Source organism: Sus scrofa, unplaced genomic scaffold (genome assembly GCF_000003025.6).
Source record: "Sus scrofa isolate TJ Tabasco breed Duroc unplaced genomic scaffold, Sscrofa11.1 Contig1323, whole genome shotgun sequence".
Lineage (NCBI taxonomy): Eukaryota > Metazoa > Chordata > Mammalia > Artiodactyla > Suidae > Sus > Sus scrofa.
In genome coordinates this window covers 76676-94724 of record NW_018084861.1, presented here as the reverse complement: position 1 = coordinate 94724, position 18049 = coordinate 76676, and the positions used below count along the sequence as shown (strand labels likewise).

The 18049-nt window shown below is 52.0% G+C and overlaps 2 long non-coding RNA genes across 6 annotated transcripts in view; one reads left to right on the top strand and one right to left on the bottom strand.

The window, feature by feature from the left end:
* Positions 1 to 632: 632 nt before the first annotated feature.
* LOC110258136 overlaps positions 633 to 18049 on the bottom strand; it is an 82421-nt gene continuing 65004 nt past the window's right edge. For 2 of the 3 annotated variants that reach the window (XR_002340987.1, XR_002340986.1), the window contains exons 4-5: positions 7071 to 7238; positions 3439 to 3625 (exon numbers count right to left, since the gene is read on the bottom strand). This is a non-coding gene — a long non-coding RNA (uncharacterized LOC110258136). Of the gene's footprint in view, positions 719 to 3438; positions 3626 to 7070; positions 7239 to 18049 lie in introns of those variants that run through there. The other variant, XR_002340988.1, reaches the window with a different exon arrangement.
* On the top strand, positions 2310 to 16406 carry LOC110258137. Of its 3 annotated transcripts, none has more exons than XR_002340989.1 (5): positions 2310 to 2577; positions 3345 to 3424; positions 3541 to 3669; positions 14561 to 14909; positions 16202 to 16406. It is a non-coding gene; the product is annotated as an uncharacterized LOC110258137 (long non-coding RNA). The 3 variants fall into 3 exon arrangements; XR_002340990.1 differs by lacking the exon at positions 16202 to 16406 and adding an exon at positions 15204 to 15283; XR_002340991.1 differs by lacking the exons at positions 14561 to 14909; positions 16202 to 16406 and adding an exon at positions 5765 to 7059.

The window sequence follows — 18049 nt, the reverse complement described above, 5'->3', positions numbered from 1 at the left end:
CCTACGCCTCTTCGGGGGACCCTTGTGCCAAGAAACCTACCTTGATCCAGATCAAGTGAATGAAGCCTGGGATTCTGGATCTCAAGGTGGGTGCAGGGCTGAGGGGTGCTGATTGAGGCCAGCCAGCTCTGTTGATTTACCATTTAGGGTGTCTGATTTAGGGAGTGGGATGGTCTCAGTTGGGGTGAGTACTCTGACCAACTTTGAGATAGTCCTATGCCTGCCCATCATGCATTTCAGTGCACTGCAAGGGAGAGGAATCAGGAAATCAGGCTGGAATCTACCCAGGCCGGTGCAGACCTGGATTCTGCTGGAGAAGGCCTGGGAGTGGCTATTAGAGCAGATTACCACCAAATGGGGCAGGGAACCAGCAGAGCCCCTCCCCTGAGGTTACAGACCTCACCTCAGGCTCAGGGGCAAGGTTGAAAATGTGCCCCTGGCACCACAAGGAGGTGCCCAGAGCCTTCCATTTTGGTACATTTTGCCCCTGAACCTCTGGACCATTTAGCCTCCTCTGAGAGTGGGGAAATAAGTCTGCCATCACATCTATGGTAATTCCTTCCTGGTCACTTGGCCCAAAGGCTAGAGACTTTGACAGACTGGTCTGGGTTCTGAGTGCCCTCTGACTGTCTGGAGGCAGATCTCTGGATCCACAGGTACCTGGTTTGAGGCTTGGGTGTGCAGTTTTCTAGAATCACGATGGAGTGCAGCTTGACCTCTGGAAAAGTGGACTTCAGGTTATGAATATGACCAGATGATCCAAATGGCAGTTATCTTGGGATGTACAGTGCTGGTCTCTGTGCCTTTTCTCTCCAGAGATCTCCTCCACACCCCCCTCCTTCCCTCCCATGTTAGCCTCTACTGAATCCAGTGACAAGGAACCCACCCAAATCAGGTGATATGAAAAAGGTTGGGTGATCTTGATTTCAAGTTGGGTCCAAAGTTGAAGTTACTGAGTCAAAAACTGCTCACTTGATTTCAATAGGGATGTGGGGGGGGCTGATTTCAAGGAGTGGGGTTGTGTCATGCCTGTGGGAAATTGCCCTGATGCCCTTGAGACAGTCATAACCCACTTGTCATGTGTTTCAGTAGGCAGAGAGTGAGAGGAATAAAAAGTCTTGCTGGAAGGTGTGCCAGGTCAGAGCAGAGCAGGGTTCTGCTGAGGAGGCAGAAGGGCTGGGAATTGCGATTAGAGCACATGTCCACCAGATGGTGACAGAGCACCAGTGTAAACTCCCTCTCCCCTCGCCTGAGTCTCCAAGCTCCCTGGCTGCCCTTAAGACTCAAATATATGTTGGAGATAGGTTGGTGGAAGCCCAATGTGGTGCCCAGAGCTGGGGCCTGGTTATAGGGCATTTCCAAGTCTCTGGACAATGTCCCTCCTCTCAGAAGAGGGATGGAGTAATGCCATCACATCTCAGGTAAATTCCCTCACCATCCGGTGGCCCAATGCCTAGAGAGTTCGACAGGCTGTCTCAAATTTGAGTCCCCTTTGATTGTTTGAAGGTCCACCGCTGGACCCAGAATTCCCTGGCATGAATTTTGGCTATCAAGTTTGCTCATGTCAGGCTGGTCCACATAGAGTTGAGCTTCTAGAAAGCTGGCCTTCTCGTTGTGAGTGTACTGTGTCAACCCAGTGATTTTGGGGGCAAGCTGCACTCATACCCATGCTCTTTCTCCTCCAGATCTCCTCAAACTTCTTCCCTCACACCCAAGTCTCTTCCCCCCTAGGAGTCTCCTGGTGCATGGAACTGACCAGAAACTGGGTAATGTATATAAATCTGGGTCATCCCTGGCTTCACGCTGGATCCAAGGCTGAAGGGTGCTGGTCAATGTGGAGCCTGCTCTCATGACTTACAAAATGGAGTGGATTTCAGGGTGTGGGGTGGTGGTGTGTTGGGTGAGGGTCTTGGCTGACTGTGACAGTGCACCTGACAGGGAGTGGAGGAAGAATATCATGCTGGAAATTGCCCCAGGCCAGGGCACACAGAATTGCTGCGGGACACAGAGGAAGGTCTGAGAGTTGCTTTTATAGGACATGTCGTCCAGAGGGTGACAGAGCACCAGCAGAGCCGCTGCATCTCTCTGCATCTCCAGGCTCAGAAGGGATTGGAAAGGGACCCATGGAATCCCAAGGAGGTGCCCAGAGCCTGGGGTTTGTTTTCATGGTGCTCTGATACTGCAGCCCAATGGGACTCCATTCAGTGAGAGGATGGAATTTGCCCTCAGGTATCTAATTCAATTCCTGCCAGTCAGGCAGCCAGAGTATTAGTGAATTTGACTGGCTCTCCGGGGTCTTAAGAGTCCTTTTCTTGTTTGGAGGCTGGACCCAGAGAAACATGGCTTCAATCCTGGACATGCAGCTTTCAAATCAGCGTGGCAGGGTGTTTCAAGTCTAGAAACCTGAGTTTCAGGGTGTTAAGGTTGTATGTCTACACTTTCAGGGTGTGATCTGTGCTTATGGTTTGATTCTTTCTCTCCAGAGTTCCCCCAAAGCCTCTGTCTTCCTTCTGTAGCTGAGCTGCTTCAGCCTCTGTGGGACACCCATTTGAAGGAACCTGTCTAAATCCATGTAAGGTGAGTCATGGCTGGGTTGTTTAGGAGTCCAAGCTGAGTGCCAGGAAGGAAGGCTGCTGATGAAAGGCTTACTGTCCTAACTTAAATAGGAGGGTTGCTTCTTTCAGGAGTTGGATAAAGTTGGGTGTGGTGACTGGCCTGGCTGACTGAGATTGTCACTCCATCATATGTAGTGCATCTGAGGGGTCTAGAGATATGTGGGCATGAAAATCCCATTAGCAAGAGCCCCAGGCCAGGGCAGAGCAGGGTTCTTCTGTGGGATGGAGAGGAAGAGCTGGGATGTGCTGTGAATGCCCCAGCCCACCAGATGGCACTCGAGCACTAGCAGAGCCCCTTCTGCATCTCCAGGAGTGTACTTTCAAACTCAAATACATGGTTGGAGATGGGTTAGTGGAATCCACAGAAGGGCCCAGATCTGGAGCTGGGTTTCCAGGCATCTTCAAGTCTCTGGACAATGGGCCTCATCTCAGGAGATTGGCCTTAGTTCTGCCATCTCATCTCCAGTTCAATTCCTACATGGTCTGGTGCCCCAATGGCTAGGACATATGACAAGCTGTCTGGGGTCTGAGTCCCCTGCTTGGTTGCATGCACAAATCTGGACCCAGAATAACCTGGCTAGAATTACAGCTGTACAGTGTGCTGGAACCTGGCTGGCACACATGGAGTTGGGCTTCTAGAAAGATGGCATTCTGGTCATGAATATACTTTGTCATCCTGATGCTTTTGGGGAGGCAGGCTGTGCTCACGCCTGTGCTCTTTCTCTCTAGAGATCTCCTATTTTTTCCCTCCCACCTGAGACTCTTCCTCCTCTGCCAGACACCTGTTCCAAGGAAGCTCCTGCAACAAGGTAAGGTGAATCAAGCCTAGGTGGCCCTTGGCTTCTATCTGGGTCCCAGGGCTTAAGGGTGCTGATTACTTCAGAGCTGGCTGAAGTGACTTACAGAGCTGGGTCTTTGATTTCAGGGTGTGGGCTTGTGTCATGAAGGTTGAGTATCCAGGGTGACAGTGAAGAATCCTACTCCCACCGCAAGAGTGGATTTAAGTGTTCCTGAGAGGAAGAGGAGTAAGACATCTTGTTGGCCTGTGCCCCAGGTCAGTGCAGACCAGAGTTTTGCTGTGGGAGGCAGAGGAAGGGCTGAGAGTCGCTGTTAGAGCACATGTCCACCAGAGGGCACCAGAGCCCCTCATCGCCTCTCTGCAGCTCCCTGTTTGTATCTCCAGGCTCAGAAGGGGATGGAAGAGGGATGCATGGAACCTCAAGGAGGGACCCAGAGCCCGGTGTTTGTTTGCATGGTGCCTCTGACATTGTGGCCCCATTTGCCTCAATGCAGGGAGGGGACACATTTCTGCCATTAAATATCTAATCAATTCCTATTTGGTTGGGTGGCCCCAACTTTAGGGAGTTTGATAGGCTCTCTGGTCTGTGTGTCCTTTGCTTGTTTGCAAGCAGAACTCTGGACCCAGAAGCACCTGGCTTCAATGGTGGATGTTCAGTTTTCTAGAATCAGCCTGGTGGGGAGTTTGTCTTCTGAAAATGTGGACTTCGGTGATGAATGGGGTGTGTCTGTGCTGTTGTATTTTGGGGGTGGGTGGGCTATGCTCTTTTTCTCCAAAGATGCCCACCACCTTCATATTTCCACTGTCCCTGAGCCACTTCCACCTCTGCATGACACCCATTTGAAGGAAGCTCTCTCCATCCACATAAGGTGAATCACGGCTGGGTTGTTTAGTGTTCCAAGGTGAGTCCTGGATAGGTAGGCTGCTCATTCAAAGCCCACTGGCCTGACTTAAATAGGAGGGGTGCTGATTTTAGGGAGTGGATAAATGTGGGTGGGGTGAGGGGCCTGGCTGACAATGAGACAGTCTCTCCCCACCCATCATGCATTTGAGTGTGCTGAGAGGGAAAGCAGTAAGAAAGTCACCTGACAGCTTCCCCAGGCCTGGGCAGAGCAGGGTTCCTCTGTGGGAGGCAGATGAAGGGCTGAGACTTGCTGTTAGGGCCTCTGTCCACCAGCCTGAGCTGGAGCAATAGCAGAGCTTCCCCGACCCCCACCTACTCTCACCACAATGGCCATCTCACCAGTCTCAGACTCAGAGTGCAAATGGCTTGGTGGAGGCCCAAGTGCATACGCAGACATTTGTACTTGGGTACTTGGTGCCTCCTATGCTGCAACCCAATGTACCTCAGCTCAGAGGAGGATTAAGTTTCAGCCACCATATTTCAGGTTCAATCTATGCATGATCAAGTGGCCCAATGGTGGGAGAGTTTGACAGGCTGCCTTGGGTCTGAGTGCCCTTTGCTAGTTTGAAGCGTATCACTGGACCCAGAAACCCCTGCCTTAAATCTTGGGCATGCAGAGTTGTTAATCAGCCTGGCATGATATTTGGCTTCTGGAAAGCTGGGCTTTTGTCAGGAATGCAGCGCATTAATGTGGTGGTGCTGTGGGGAAGGTCTCAGCTTCTCCCTGTGCCTTTCTCTCTAGAGAGCTCCACCTCCTTCTTCCTCCTGTTCCACCTGAGCCTCCTCCTCCTCTGTGGGAGACCCTGTCAAGGAACCTACCTCAATTCAGGGAATGTGAATGATGCCTGGGAAGTCCTGATCTCAAGCCAGGTGCAGGGCTTCAGGGTGCTGATGGAGGCCACCTGGTTCCCTTAACTTACTAAGGTGACTGATTTCAGGGAGTTGGGTGGTCTCAGTTGGGGTGAGGGCCCTGGATGACTCTGAGATAGTCCCCCCCATCATGCCTTTCAGTGCACTGTGAGGGAGAGGACTTAGGAAATCAGGCTGGCAAGGGGCCCAGGCTTCTGTGGGAGGCAGAGGGAGGCTTGAGATTGTTAGAGTGATGGCCACCAGATGCACCATAGAACCAGAGTGCCCACCCCCTTCATCACCTGGACTTCACCTTCAGGCCCCCAGGCAAGATTGGTGATGGGCCCTTGGTCCAGTGGCCCAATGGCTAGAGAGTTTGACAGGCTAACTCGGGTCTGAGTCCTCTTGGAGGTTTGGAGGCACAACTCTGGACCCAGAAATACCTGGCTTGGATTTTGGCCCTACAACTTGCTAGAATCAGGCTGGTCCCTGTGGAATTGTACTTCCAGAAAGGTGGCCTTCGGGTTGTGAAGGCGACATGTCAGTACAGTGGTTTTGGGTGCAGACTGTGCTCATACCTGTGCTCTTTCTCTCCAGAGATCTCCTCAAGCTTTTCCTTCCCTCCCAACTGATCCTCTCCCTCCTCAGCCAGACACCTGCTGCAGGGAGGTTACCTAAAACCAGGTAACTTTTACAAAGGCTGGATGGTCCTTGGTTTCATGCTGGGTCCCAGGGTTGAAGGGTGCTGACTGATCAGGGGCTGCTCACATGACTTACAAATGGTGTCAATGATTTCAGGGTGTGGGGTGAGTTCTGGCTCTGAGATTGTCATACCCCAGCCCATAGTGTACATCTGTGCACTGAAAGGGAGAAGAGGAAGGAAATCACACTGGCAGTGCCCCCAGACACTGCAGAGCAGACTTCTGCCGTTGGAGGCTGTCAGGGTTCAGAGTTGCTGTTAGAGCAGCACATTCTAGTCAAAGGGCTCTAGAGAACCCCGGAGACCCTCCTCTCCTTCAGGCTGAAATACGTGGTTGCCGATTGTATGACGAGACCCCACAGAAATGCTTGGGGCTGGAATGGGGTTACAGGGCGCTTCTTATCATCTGGCCAATTTCTTTCACCTCAGGATATTGGCATAATTCTGCTCTCACATCTTTGGTTCAAATTCAGTGTGTTTCTCTGATAAATGACCAGAAATTTGACAGACTCTCTGAGGGGACAAGCAAATACCTGGCTTGAATCTCAAATGTTCAGGTTTCTGAAACCAGGCTGACATGACACTCTCTCCTCTTGTGTGTTCAGTTTGCTGAGGAAGAGGAAGAGGACAGTCACATCAGTCTGTGCCCAAGACCAGTGCTTAAAACATCAATGTCCAATCTTTAACACTGTTGTTTCTGGACCCAAAGGTCTGCCTCTGGAGAAACAGGGCCAGCTGACCCAGGGAGCATGTCACACTCTGGCCCTGGGGCACCAATTTTTTGTCATGCCCACCAGATGCTGAGGGTACAGTTGTGTCCCTTCCCTGAGGTGAGTCCATTTGGCCAGAGCTGTAGAGGCTCCCTGTTTCCAGCTCCAAACCTATGAGCATGTTCTGAGTGTCCCACAGTCCTTCAACTGCAGCTCTGAGCCTGGAGTCTCAGCCAGGCATCTGCACAGGGGCTCTGCCTGAGCTTGGGTTCAGCCTGGTGACCTTCAGTCTAACACCATCTCTCAGCCCTTCCACATGTTTCTCATCCACCCTAGAAGCTACCTGGGCCTTGGGCCTGGGCAGCTTGATTTCACGCTGGCCTTGGGCCTGGGTTGCTTGATTTCATTTCTCCTCAGCTGTTGAGCCACACGAGTATCTAGATACTGGGGTATTTCCCTCTCACAGCCTCCCTGAGTGCTCACCCCAACTTACCCCACCCCAACACATATCCCCACCATTGGGTACTGAGAGCCTTCTTTAAATCAGTCCCAGCTGCCTTCACTCTCAGGATCTTCTCTTAGTTGTGCTCCTTGAAACAATGATTGCAGACAGGATATAGAGGTTCAGATGGAAGGAGAAGAAAGAATTCGGGGAGAACTCCTGAAAAATAAAGCACAGAGATTCCTGTCTGCCCCTCAAAATAGCACCACTTTCATAAGTTCCATTCATGACGACCAGCCCCTTTGGACACATGATGCCTTTACAGAGGCTGCAGGCTTGGTAATTGCAAGGCCAAGATTCAAACAGATATTGTGGGCCCGGTGTCCTTGCCCCTTGAGAAACAGAAACAAACCAACCCCAGAGAACACATCCACCTCTCTGGTGCCTGGGCAGCCAGAGCTGGATGGACCTACCCATCAGATGCAGAAAACACACGTCTTTCTTCTCCCTGATGTGAGTCTATTTGTGACAAAGAGTCAGTGGTGCCCTGTGAGCCATCTTAACACATCCTGCGCTCCCACTAACCCCTCTTGGCAACACCTCGTAGCCTGGAGGTGAAGCCAGTGGGTTTCAGATGGACTTTGTCTGTGCTCTGGCCCCATCAGGAGGCCGTCTCCTCTAACACTGACTCTCAGCCTTTCCTCCTGTTTCCCTCAGCAGACCCCCAGGGCTCTCCTGGCCTTGGACAGCTGCCAGCTTCATGGAATTCCTCCTCACCTTCTAAGCCCAGTGAAGTGCCCAGAGAGAGGGGCAATTCTCTCATAGACTCCCAGCACACACCCCCACCCCAACTTAATGCATTAAAATCCTTTTAATTACCCTACTTTAATTCCTGAGAACCACCTTTAAGTCTGCTCCCTGAAACAGGGCTTGGGGACAGGAAAACGGGGCCCCAAAGAAAGAGAGGAGGGAATTTGGGGGAGGGGTCTTGAAGCGCAAAGCCTAGCGATTTGCACAGTCACCCGGTGGAACCAGCACCACTGTTATGTGATCCATTCATGACCACCAGCCCCTTTGCCTCATGACAATGACCTAGGTGGGGCTTGGCAATGGCAAGGCCAAGATTCAAGACAGTCATTTTGGTTCCAGAGTCCTGCCTCTGAGAAACAAAAAGCAATCTATCCCCAGAGAACCTTCCAAACTCTCTGGCCCCTGGGCCACCCAGGCAGGCTGGAAATGCCCATCAAATGCTGAAGGCACAGCCATGTCCCCTCCCTGAGGTGAAGCCTTTTGGGACAGAGTATTGGAGGCACCCCAATCACCCCCAAACCTATGAGCCTGTGCTGAGTGCACCCACATTCCTTCTTCCACTCAGGCTCTGAGCCTGAATGTGCTGCCAGGCAGCTGCAGAAGGTCTCCACCATGGCTCCGTGTGGCCTGGTGACCATCTGCTCTAACCCCATCTCTCAGCCCTTCCTCCCTGTTCCCGCAGCAGCCCCTGAAGCTACACTCTCCTTGGGCCCTGGCTGCTTGATTTTATTGCCCCTCAGCCACCCAGAACAGTGAAGTACCCCAGACACTGGGTCCTTCTCAGTCTCCCAGAGCCCGCACGGAGCCTATCCGATCCTCAGACATCCAAACCCTCTGCCTTCTGACCCACTGCGTCTTGAGTCTTTAAATCAATCCCCTTTCATTCGCAAGACCTGCCTTCAAGTCAGCTCCTTGCGATACAGAGGTAGAGGCCAGAAAAAAAAAGGCTCAGATGGAAAGTGAGGTTTGGGGAGACAGGGTCTTGAGGAAGAGACCCAGGGCTTCTCCAGCCACCCCCAGAATGAGCGCCGGGGCTCTAAGCTCTGTTCATGAGCACCCGCCCCTTTCACACGGAACGACCTCAGGAGGCTGGCGGCTCGGAACCTGTACGTCTGGGACTCAGGACACATATTTGCGAGTCCAGAGTCCTGCCTCTGAGAAAACAAAGGCTGTGTTTTCTCCCACCAACAGCTCACAGCCTTCACTTCTCATTCCCTTGGCGGCTAAGCAGGACGTGCTGGCGTCTGACCCCTGCCAGCTGGATGTCCTTCCTCCTCCCCTTTTAGCGCAAGGACTGCCCAGCACCCGGGCCTTTCCTTCTCACAGGCGCCCAGCGCACTCACCTCGGCCGCCTCTGCCCCAAGCGTGAGAGTCCCCGCCTCCCCGCCTCTTGGTTCCCAAGCGCCTTGTTTATTTCAACCACCTGCGTTCAGGGCGGCTCCCAGAAACCCGCTTAGAAACAGGGAAAATCTTAAATGGAAGCACAGTTAGAAATGCAGGTAGAACTCTTGAGAGACAAGGCACATAGATTGGCACAGCTGCCACCAAAATATTGCCCCTTTAACATGCTCCATTCACAAACACCCACCTTTTTTTTTTTTTTTTTGCTTTTTTTAGGGCCACACATGGAGATTCCCAGGCTAGGGGTCCAATCAGAGCTACAGCTGCTGCCTATACCACAGCAATGCAGGATCCAAGCTTTGTCTGTGACCTACAGCACAGCTCACAGCAACACCAGATCCCTAACCCACTGAGAGGCAAGGGATCCAACCAGCAAACCTCATGGTTCCTAGTCAGATTCATTTCCACTGTGACACATTGGGAACTCCCGCATTTTTTTTTAACATAACACTTCATTGGAGTTCCCGTCATGGCTCAGTGGCTAACGAATCTAACTAGGAACCATGAGGTTTCAGGTTTGATCCCTGGCCTCTCTCAGTGGGTTAAGGATCTGGTGAGCTGTGGTGTAGGTTGCAGACATGGCTCAGATCTTGTGCTGCTGTGGCTGCAGTGTAGGCCGGCGGCTGAGGCTCCGATTTGAATCCTAGCCTGGGAACCTCCATGTGCCATGGGAGCGGCCCAAGAAATGGAAAAAAGACAAAAAAAAAATAACACTTCATGGAGGCTCGAGGCTCCTGTAAGCCCAGGATTCAGACAGATATTTCAAATCTGGAGTCCTGCCTTTTGAGAAAGAAAAAGCAATTTGACCCCAGAGAACTTGGCAAACACTCTGGCCCCTGGGCTACCTGACTGGGCTCGACATTGACATCAGATGCTGAAAGCACAGGCCTATCCCCTCCCTGAGGTTAGGCAATTTAGGCCAGAGCATCAGAGGCACCCTGTAACCAACACCAACACTCTGGGCACCTCCTGGGTGTCCTGCCAACCCATCTTCAACTTCAGCTCTGAGCCTGGAGGTGCAGCCAAGGAAGAGCAGGGGACCTCCCTGTGCCCTGGTGCTGTCTGGTGGCCCTCAGCTCTAACATCAACTCACAGCCCTTCCACCTGTTTCCCTCAAACAGCCCCCCCGGGGGGGCCTGCACTGGCCTTAGACTCCTGCCAGCTGGATTTCATTCCTCCTCACACTCTGAGTGCTACACTCTGGCCTCACTCAGTGGGTTAAGGATCTGGTGAGCTGTGGTGCAGGTTGCAGACATGCCTCAGATCTTGTGGTGCTGTGGCTGTGGTGCTTTGAGTGCTTCTAGTGCTATGAAGGGCACTACAAACTGGAATGTTTCTCTTTCAAAGTCTCCTGGAGCACTCAGGCCAACCTACCCTACCCCAGTCCATTAAAACCCTCTGCCTCCCCACACACTGGGTCTTGAGTGTCTTAGAATCAATCATCCTACCTGAATTCATAGGAACTGCCTTCAGTTCTGTTCCCTGTAACTGGAGTCAGAGAGAAAAAGAGACTCTGATGGGCAAGAAGGATGTTTGGCGAGGACTTTGAGAGAAAAAGCAGAGAAATTAGCATAGCAGCCCAGCAAAACCCACCCCTTTTCCATGCTCTGTTCACAACTACCAGCCAGGTTTTTTTACATGACACCTTCTTGGAAGCTGGAGGCGTAAAGATTCCAAGTCCAGGATTCAGGACAGATATGTGTGGTCCAGAGTTCTGCCCCTTGAGAAACTAAGGTCAACCCGACCTTAGAGAACCTTTCAGACTCTCTACCCCTGAGGGCAACTGGACTACACTGGAAATACCCACCAGAGAATGAGGGCACACGTATTTCCCCTTCCTGAGGTGAGGCAATTTCGGACAGAGTGTCAGAGACACCCTGTAATTAACCCCAACTCTCTGGGCATGTCCTGGGGTACTTACCAACCCGAATTCAAACCCACCTCTGAGCCTAGAGGTGTGGACAGGGAGCTGCAGATGGGCTCTGCCTCTGCTCTGGCGCCATCTGGTGGCAGGCCCCTCTAATGACAACTCTTCATGCTTCCTGTTTCCTTCAGCAACCCACACCCAAGAAGGCACTGGCCTTAGTCACCTGCCAGCTTGATGTCTTCCTCCTCACATTTAAGTGCCACGATTTGCTCTGCAGACTTGGGGTATTTCTCAAAGTCTCCCAGGGCACTCATCCCAATGAAACCCACTGCAATACCTCAAAACCCTCTGCCTCCCTGACCACTGGCTCTTGATCACTTTAAGTCAATCAGAGTTCTTTCATCATGGAACCTGCCTTAAAATCTGCTCCCTGTCAGAGGTTGGAGGCCAGAAAAAAAAGCCTCGGGGGAAATAGAAGGAAGTTAGGGATAATGTCTTGAGGGAAAAGGCACAACGATACAAACTGCCAGCCACCAAAATCGTCACAATATTTACCAGCCCCTTTTTCCACATGACAACTTTACAGAAGCCAGTGGCTTGCAAATGATCATTCCAGGATGCAAGACAGAGATTGGTGGGTCCAGAGTCCTGCCTCTTGAAAAACAAAGGCTGGTCTGACCCCAGAGACCTTGGAAAACTCTCTAGCCCTGCGCTATCTGACCAGGTTGGAATAGCCAATCTGATGCTGAAGGCACACTTATTTTTTCCTCCCAAGTTTCACCAATTGGTCCAGAAAATCAGAGGTGCCCATAAATTAGCCCCAGACTCTAGGCACCCAACTTTCAGCCCATCTCTGAGCCTGGAAGTGAGGCCAGGGAGATGCAGGGGGGCTCTGCTTGTGCTCTGGTGCCACCTGGTGGCCATCTGCTCTAACACCAACTCTCAGCCCTTCTAGCTCACCCCACTGGGTCTGCCCTGGCCTTGTACAACCCCCCCCAGCTGGATTTGGTTACAGATCTCCCTTTCAACCCAAGGAAATGACCTACAGACGGAGTCATGACTTTCTCCAAGTTTCCCAGTGCACACCCCACACTAGACCACCCACTACCTGGAATCTGTAAGAGGCCCCACATTTTCAATCCTGTGAAGAGGATTTAAAACCATCAGCACCCTTTAGACCTGTGAGTCAGACTTAAATCAGTAAACCTCCGCCCCCATGAATGTTACAGGTTTTCACATAGGTCCCAATAACAGGGTTCCGGTGGAGGAGGAAGAGGCTCAGATGGGAAGGGAAGCAGGACACTTGGGGAGGACACCTGAGAGAAAAAACCCTAAAGGACCCCAAAGCTGACCATCAATCTATCATGAGGTTTCCACGCTCCATTCATGAAGAACACACACACCATTTTTCTTCCTTTTTTTCCCCTTTTAAGGCTGCAGGTCATATGGAAGTTCCCAGGCCAGGAGTCAAAAAGGAGTGAAGGCTGCTGGTCTACACCACAGCTCTGAGCAATGCCAGTCTGAAAAACTGCACGCCCAATACTCCAGCCAGCTGCCTGCCTGCTGAGAGTTCTATTTCTCAGCCATCTGGACTCTGCAGACCTGTCTAACAATGTGGGCTTTGTGCTAGCTGAGCCGACTGAAGGTGACCCTGATATTTGGAAGGCAGAATCCTTTACCGGGTGTGCCAATTCAGACTGGCGTGTCAGCTGAAGCCTGTAAGTAACCCTATTTCAATGGACACCTCCTGGGGGACCCACTCATCCCCATCTCTAAGCGTGGATGTACCACTATCAAGCTGCTCCTGGGCTTGGACGATGTTTCAGCACCCTCTGGCAGACATTCTTTCTTTTTTCTTGCCTTTTTTTTTTTTTTTTTTTTTTGGTTTTTAGGGCCACGCCTGCAGCGTATGGAGGTCCCCAGGCTAGGGGTCTAATTAGAGCCACAGCCACGTCAGATCAGAGCCATGTCTGCAAACTACACCAGAGCTCTCAGCAACACTGGATCCTTAACCCACTGAGCGAGGCCAGGGATCGAACCTGCAACCTCATGGTTCCTAGTCAGATTCATTTCCAATGCTCCATGACGGGAACTCCCAGTCAGAAGTCTTGACAGCATGTCCAGTCATCTGGACCTCAGGCTCCCTGAGCTGTCTGAAAGTGACCCAGAGATGACAAGGTCCTTCCTATCAGGTGAGTTAATATAGAGCCGAGAGTGAGAGGTGACCTGTAACCTAGCCCCCCTCACGAGGCAGACACCAGAGGGACCCAAACCACGGACTCACACTGCACCTCTGGGCTGGGACATGCCAATGCCAAGCCACTGGGTGCGTCAGGCTCCTCGTCCTCTAGTGGCCATCACAACTCCCAGCCAGCCTCGTCCCACACTTCTGTCTCCTGACACCACCTGGTTCCGCGGGCACTGCCCTTAAGCACCTGGGAGCCTGGTGTGGTCCTCCCGTCTCTCTCAGACTCTGAGGCCTGTGGAGGACAGTATCTCCCTAAGTCCTCCACATGACTCCCTGCTCCCTGTGTGTCAGCCCTCCTTTGAATCCATCGGGGGGACACAGTTTAAGTCAGGCATCCTGATTTACCCACCCTGCCCCGCTTCACCAGCCTTTACTCTGTGTCACCTGGATTCAGGTAAGATGTGCCCTCAGTGGTGCTTGAAAGGCAGGAGAGGCACAGACGGAGGAAAATCTAAGGAACAATGCAGAGCACCCCCAAGAGAGAGGGCTCCTGCATAAGGACAGCCCGCCCGCCATAAGACGTCAGCTTTTACAAACACCCTTCATTGACGACCAGCAGCCCAGCTCTCCAGAGGCCAAGCCCCTGCAGGCCCCAAACCCCAGCTGGCCACCTGCATGCTAACACTCCTACTTCTGGAGAACCCCAAGGCCCTGTGGGCCCCAGTGGCGCATACAATGATGTGGGCTTTGGGTTAGCTGAGTTGACCGAATGTGACCATGGCATTTGGGGGGGCAGAACATATTCCCTTTTACCGGGTGTGCCAATTCAGACTGGAGAGTCACCTGAGACCTGTACGTAACCTCTTTTCGAAGGACATCTCCTGGGGGATCCACCCATCCCCATCTTTGAACCTGGAGGTGATACTACCAAGCCTCTGCTGGACTTGAAATGTGTTTTGGCGCCCTCTGGTGGCAATTCTCTCTAATGACAACTCACAGCCCTGCTTCCAGCTTCCTGAACAGGAAAGAATGCCCTTGGCTTGTGCTCCAAAAGGTGGATTTAATCCCTCCTCTCACTCTAAGAACAATCCTGCTCATTCTAGGGGCATTATCATTCTCTTAAAGTCAGCTATGGCATTCACTCCTCCCAATCCTTCCCCACCCGTCTAAATCCTTGACTCAAACCCATCCAAATCTTGTGACAGGATTTCAATGAATCCTGTTCCCCACTCTTCATTTCTGGGTTTTGGCCAGAGGTTTGTTTTTCCCCTCCAGGGCGAATTAGAGGAAGGGAGAGGCTCTGAAGGAAGGAAAAGAAGAAACTTTTCAGAGAATCCTCAAGAGACGCATCTCTGGGATGAATGCAGCCTGTGGGCTGATCAAGGGAGCACGGCTTTAGTGCATTCAATTCATGAGCACCCGCCAATCTGTCCTGAGGGCAAACCCTGCAGACTGAGAGCACTGAAAGCATAGTCCTCAGCCTCATGCCTTTTGGCTGAGATGTCAGCCTCTGCAGAAGCCGAAGGCCATCAGAGATCCTGTCCAATCATCTGGAATTTAGGCTCCACCAGCTGTCTGAAAGTGACCCACAGATGATAAGAGCAGGACAAGTCCTTCCTCTCAGGTGAGTTAATTTAGACCTGTAACCTACCCCTCCTGGCAAGGCATGTCCCATGGGGATCCACTTCACCCAATTCCGACCTCACCTCTGGGCTGGGTTTGCCAATGCCAAGCAGCTGCTGGGCCCTGTCAGTGCTCTGTCACCCTCTGGCAGCCAACCCCTCAAATAACAACTCAGAGCCCTTCCTCCTGCCTCCTGCCTCCTGCCCAAAACCATGGATGCGCTGCACTCTCCTCCTTCAGCTGAAGGCTGAACTCCCTCCTGCTCTCATCCTAAGTTCCACCTTGTGCCTTACAGAGGCCAGAAGTCTCTCTCAAAATCTCCTGGGACTCTCCATCATCCAGCCTGTCCAACGCAATACACTACATCCATCGGCCAATCCCACTTCAACTCAGCTCAACAGCTGGAATTCATAAGCCTGAATTAATACATGTGACCTACAAGCTCTGGTTAGTTCCTCAGGAATAATTTGCAGGAAGCAGTGGGACAGGTAGACAAAGAAGAAAAAGAAACTCCAGGGAACAATTTGAGACTGAAATCCCTGGAAGGAGCACATCCTGGCCACCCCAAAGCGCCGCTTCTACGCACTCCACTCAGGTTCTCAAGCACTGCTTTCCAGATGCCACCTCTGACCAAGCCCCATTTTGGTAAAGGGACACACACAAGGCTCAAACAAAGTACCTGTGAATTCTGGGTTTTCATGCTGCAGAACCCAAGGGCTGTAAGACCACCGCACCCCAGAGAGCCTGTCAAATCATCTGTAATTAGGGCTTCAGGATCCCTATGGAAATGATCCATAGTCATAAAGCAGGAACTATGCACCCACTCCTGGGACATGCGTTTGGCACCCGAGAGTCAGAAGCAACCTGTAACTGAACTGACCTCACTGGGCACGTCCTCCAGGTGCCACCAGCGCCCACTCCAACCACATTTCCTATGCTCAAGATGCCAACACAGAACAGCATCTCAGTATGTTTGGGCTCCTCCTCCTCTAGTGGCCATTACCACTCTTGTCCCACACTCCTCCCTCCTGACCACACCTGGTACTGTTGGCACAGTTTTTGTGTACCTATAAGCTAGAGTTGGTCCTCCTGTCTGGTTCACTCTCTCAGAGTCATCTGAGGCCTTATGGAGGTGGTAATTCTCTCTCTGAGTCCTCCATATGCCTCCAAGCTCCCTGTGTCATCACTCCTTTGAGTCCATGAAGGAAACACACCGAGTCAGGCAACTGCCTTTACATTATTCCCCACAACACCCCACATCTCCAGCCTTTGTTTTCTGTCACCTGGCTTCAGGTAAGATGGAGAAAAAGTAAGGCGCATTGCAGAACGCCCTCAGGAGAGGACTCCTGCATAAAGACAGCCTGCCCGCCACAAGACATTGGCTCTACACTCGCTCTTCAGTGATGACCAGCAGCCCAGCTCTCCAAACCCCTGGACTCTGGGAATCTGCATGTCCAGTAATCCAGCCACATGCCTGCCTGCTCAGAGTTCTACTTCTGGGGAACCCAAGCCATAGAGCCTGATCTGTCCTACAACATGGGCTTTGGGCTGGCTGGGTCGACTGAAGGTGACCCTGATATTTGGAAGGCAGAACACTTTCCCTTTTACGGGGTGTTCTACTTCAGACTCAAGGGTCAGCTGTGGCCTGTATGCGACCACCTTTAAATGGACACTTCCTGGGGGATCATCTGGCTACAGAGCTGTATGAAAGGTGGAAAGGGCAGCACAAGTCCTTTCTATTGGGTGAGTCAATTGAGACTTGAGAGTCAGCAGCAAACTGTAACCTGGCCCTCCTTGCAATACGTGTCTCAGGGGGATCCACCTCCGCCAACGCGAACACAACTTCTGGGCTGGGATTCACCAATGCCAAGAAGCTGCTGGGCTCTGTCAGTGCTCCTTTGCCTTGCGGTGATGAATTATCAAAAGTTCAGAGCCCTTCATCCCGTATCCTGACCAAAGCCACACTAGCACCACGCTTGCTTTGTTCACCTGAAGGTGCATCTCCCTCCTGCCCTCCTTCTAAGTACAACCGTGTGCTTTACAGGGGCCAGAGGTCTCTCTCAAAGTCTCCTGTGACTCTCCCTCCTCCTCCCTGCCCATCACCACTACCCCATGTCATCCGGCTAATCCCACTTCAATTCGGCTCACCACCTGTAAATACATCTGGTTGCCTTAATACTTGCAACCTGTTCCTCACCATTGTTCATTTTTGTGGGTTACTTTTAGCAAGCCATGGCTCAGTTAGGAAAAAATAGGAACCACAGGGAGGAATTTGAGACTTAGACCCAGGAAAGAGCACATCCTGTGAAGCCAAAAATGCCACTTCTACTACTCTCCATTCATGTCCTCAAGCACTGCTTTCCAGGTGCCACCTCCCACCAAAGCCCCATTCTCCAAATCAGACATGCCCAAGGCTCAAACCAAGTACCTGTGGATTCAGGGTTATAGTGCTGGAGAAACCAAAGACTACGGGTCCAAATGCACGTGCTCCCCAGATGACGGTCAAATCATCAATACTTAGGGCTCCGTGATCCCTATGGAACTGACCACCTGGTCATGATGGAAGAACTATGCAGCCACCCCCAGGGGATGTGTTTGGGTCCTGAGAGTCCAGGAAGGTGTAACTCAACTTTCCTCACTGGGAGGTCCTTGGGGTGCCACCAGCACCACCTCCAACCCCATCTCTAACCCTGGAAGGGCCAACACTAAGCAGCATCTCGGTGTGTCAGAGCTCCTTGACCTCTAGTGGCTATTCCCACTCCCAGGTATTCTCATCCCAAACTTCTGCCTCCTGACCAGACCCAGTTCCATTGGCACTGCTCTTGAGCACCTGGGAGCCTGGCCTGGTCCTCCTGTTGCTTCACTCTCTCAGAATCATCTGAGGCCTTATGGAGGGTGGTATTTCACTAAGTCTTCCATGTGCCTCCCTGCTCCCAATCTGTCAGCACTCCCTTGAGCCCATCAGGGGAACACATTTCAAGTCAGGCAACTGGCTTTACATTACTTCCCAGAACATCCTGCTTCACCAGTCATTCTACTTTGTCACCTGTTTCAGGTAAGATGTGCCCTCAGGGGGGCTCGCAAGGCAGGAGAGGCTCAGATGGTGGAAAAACTAAGGAACGTGGCAGAACACCCTCAAGA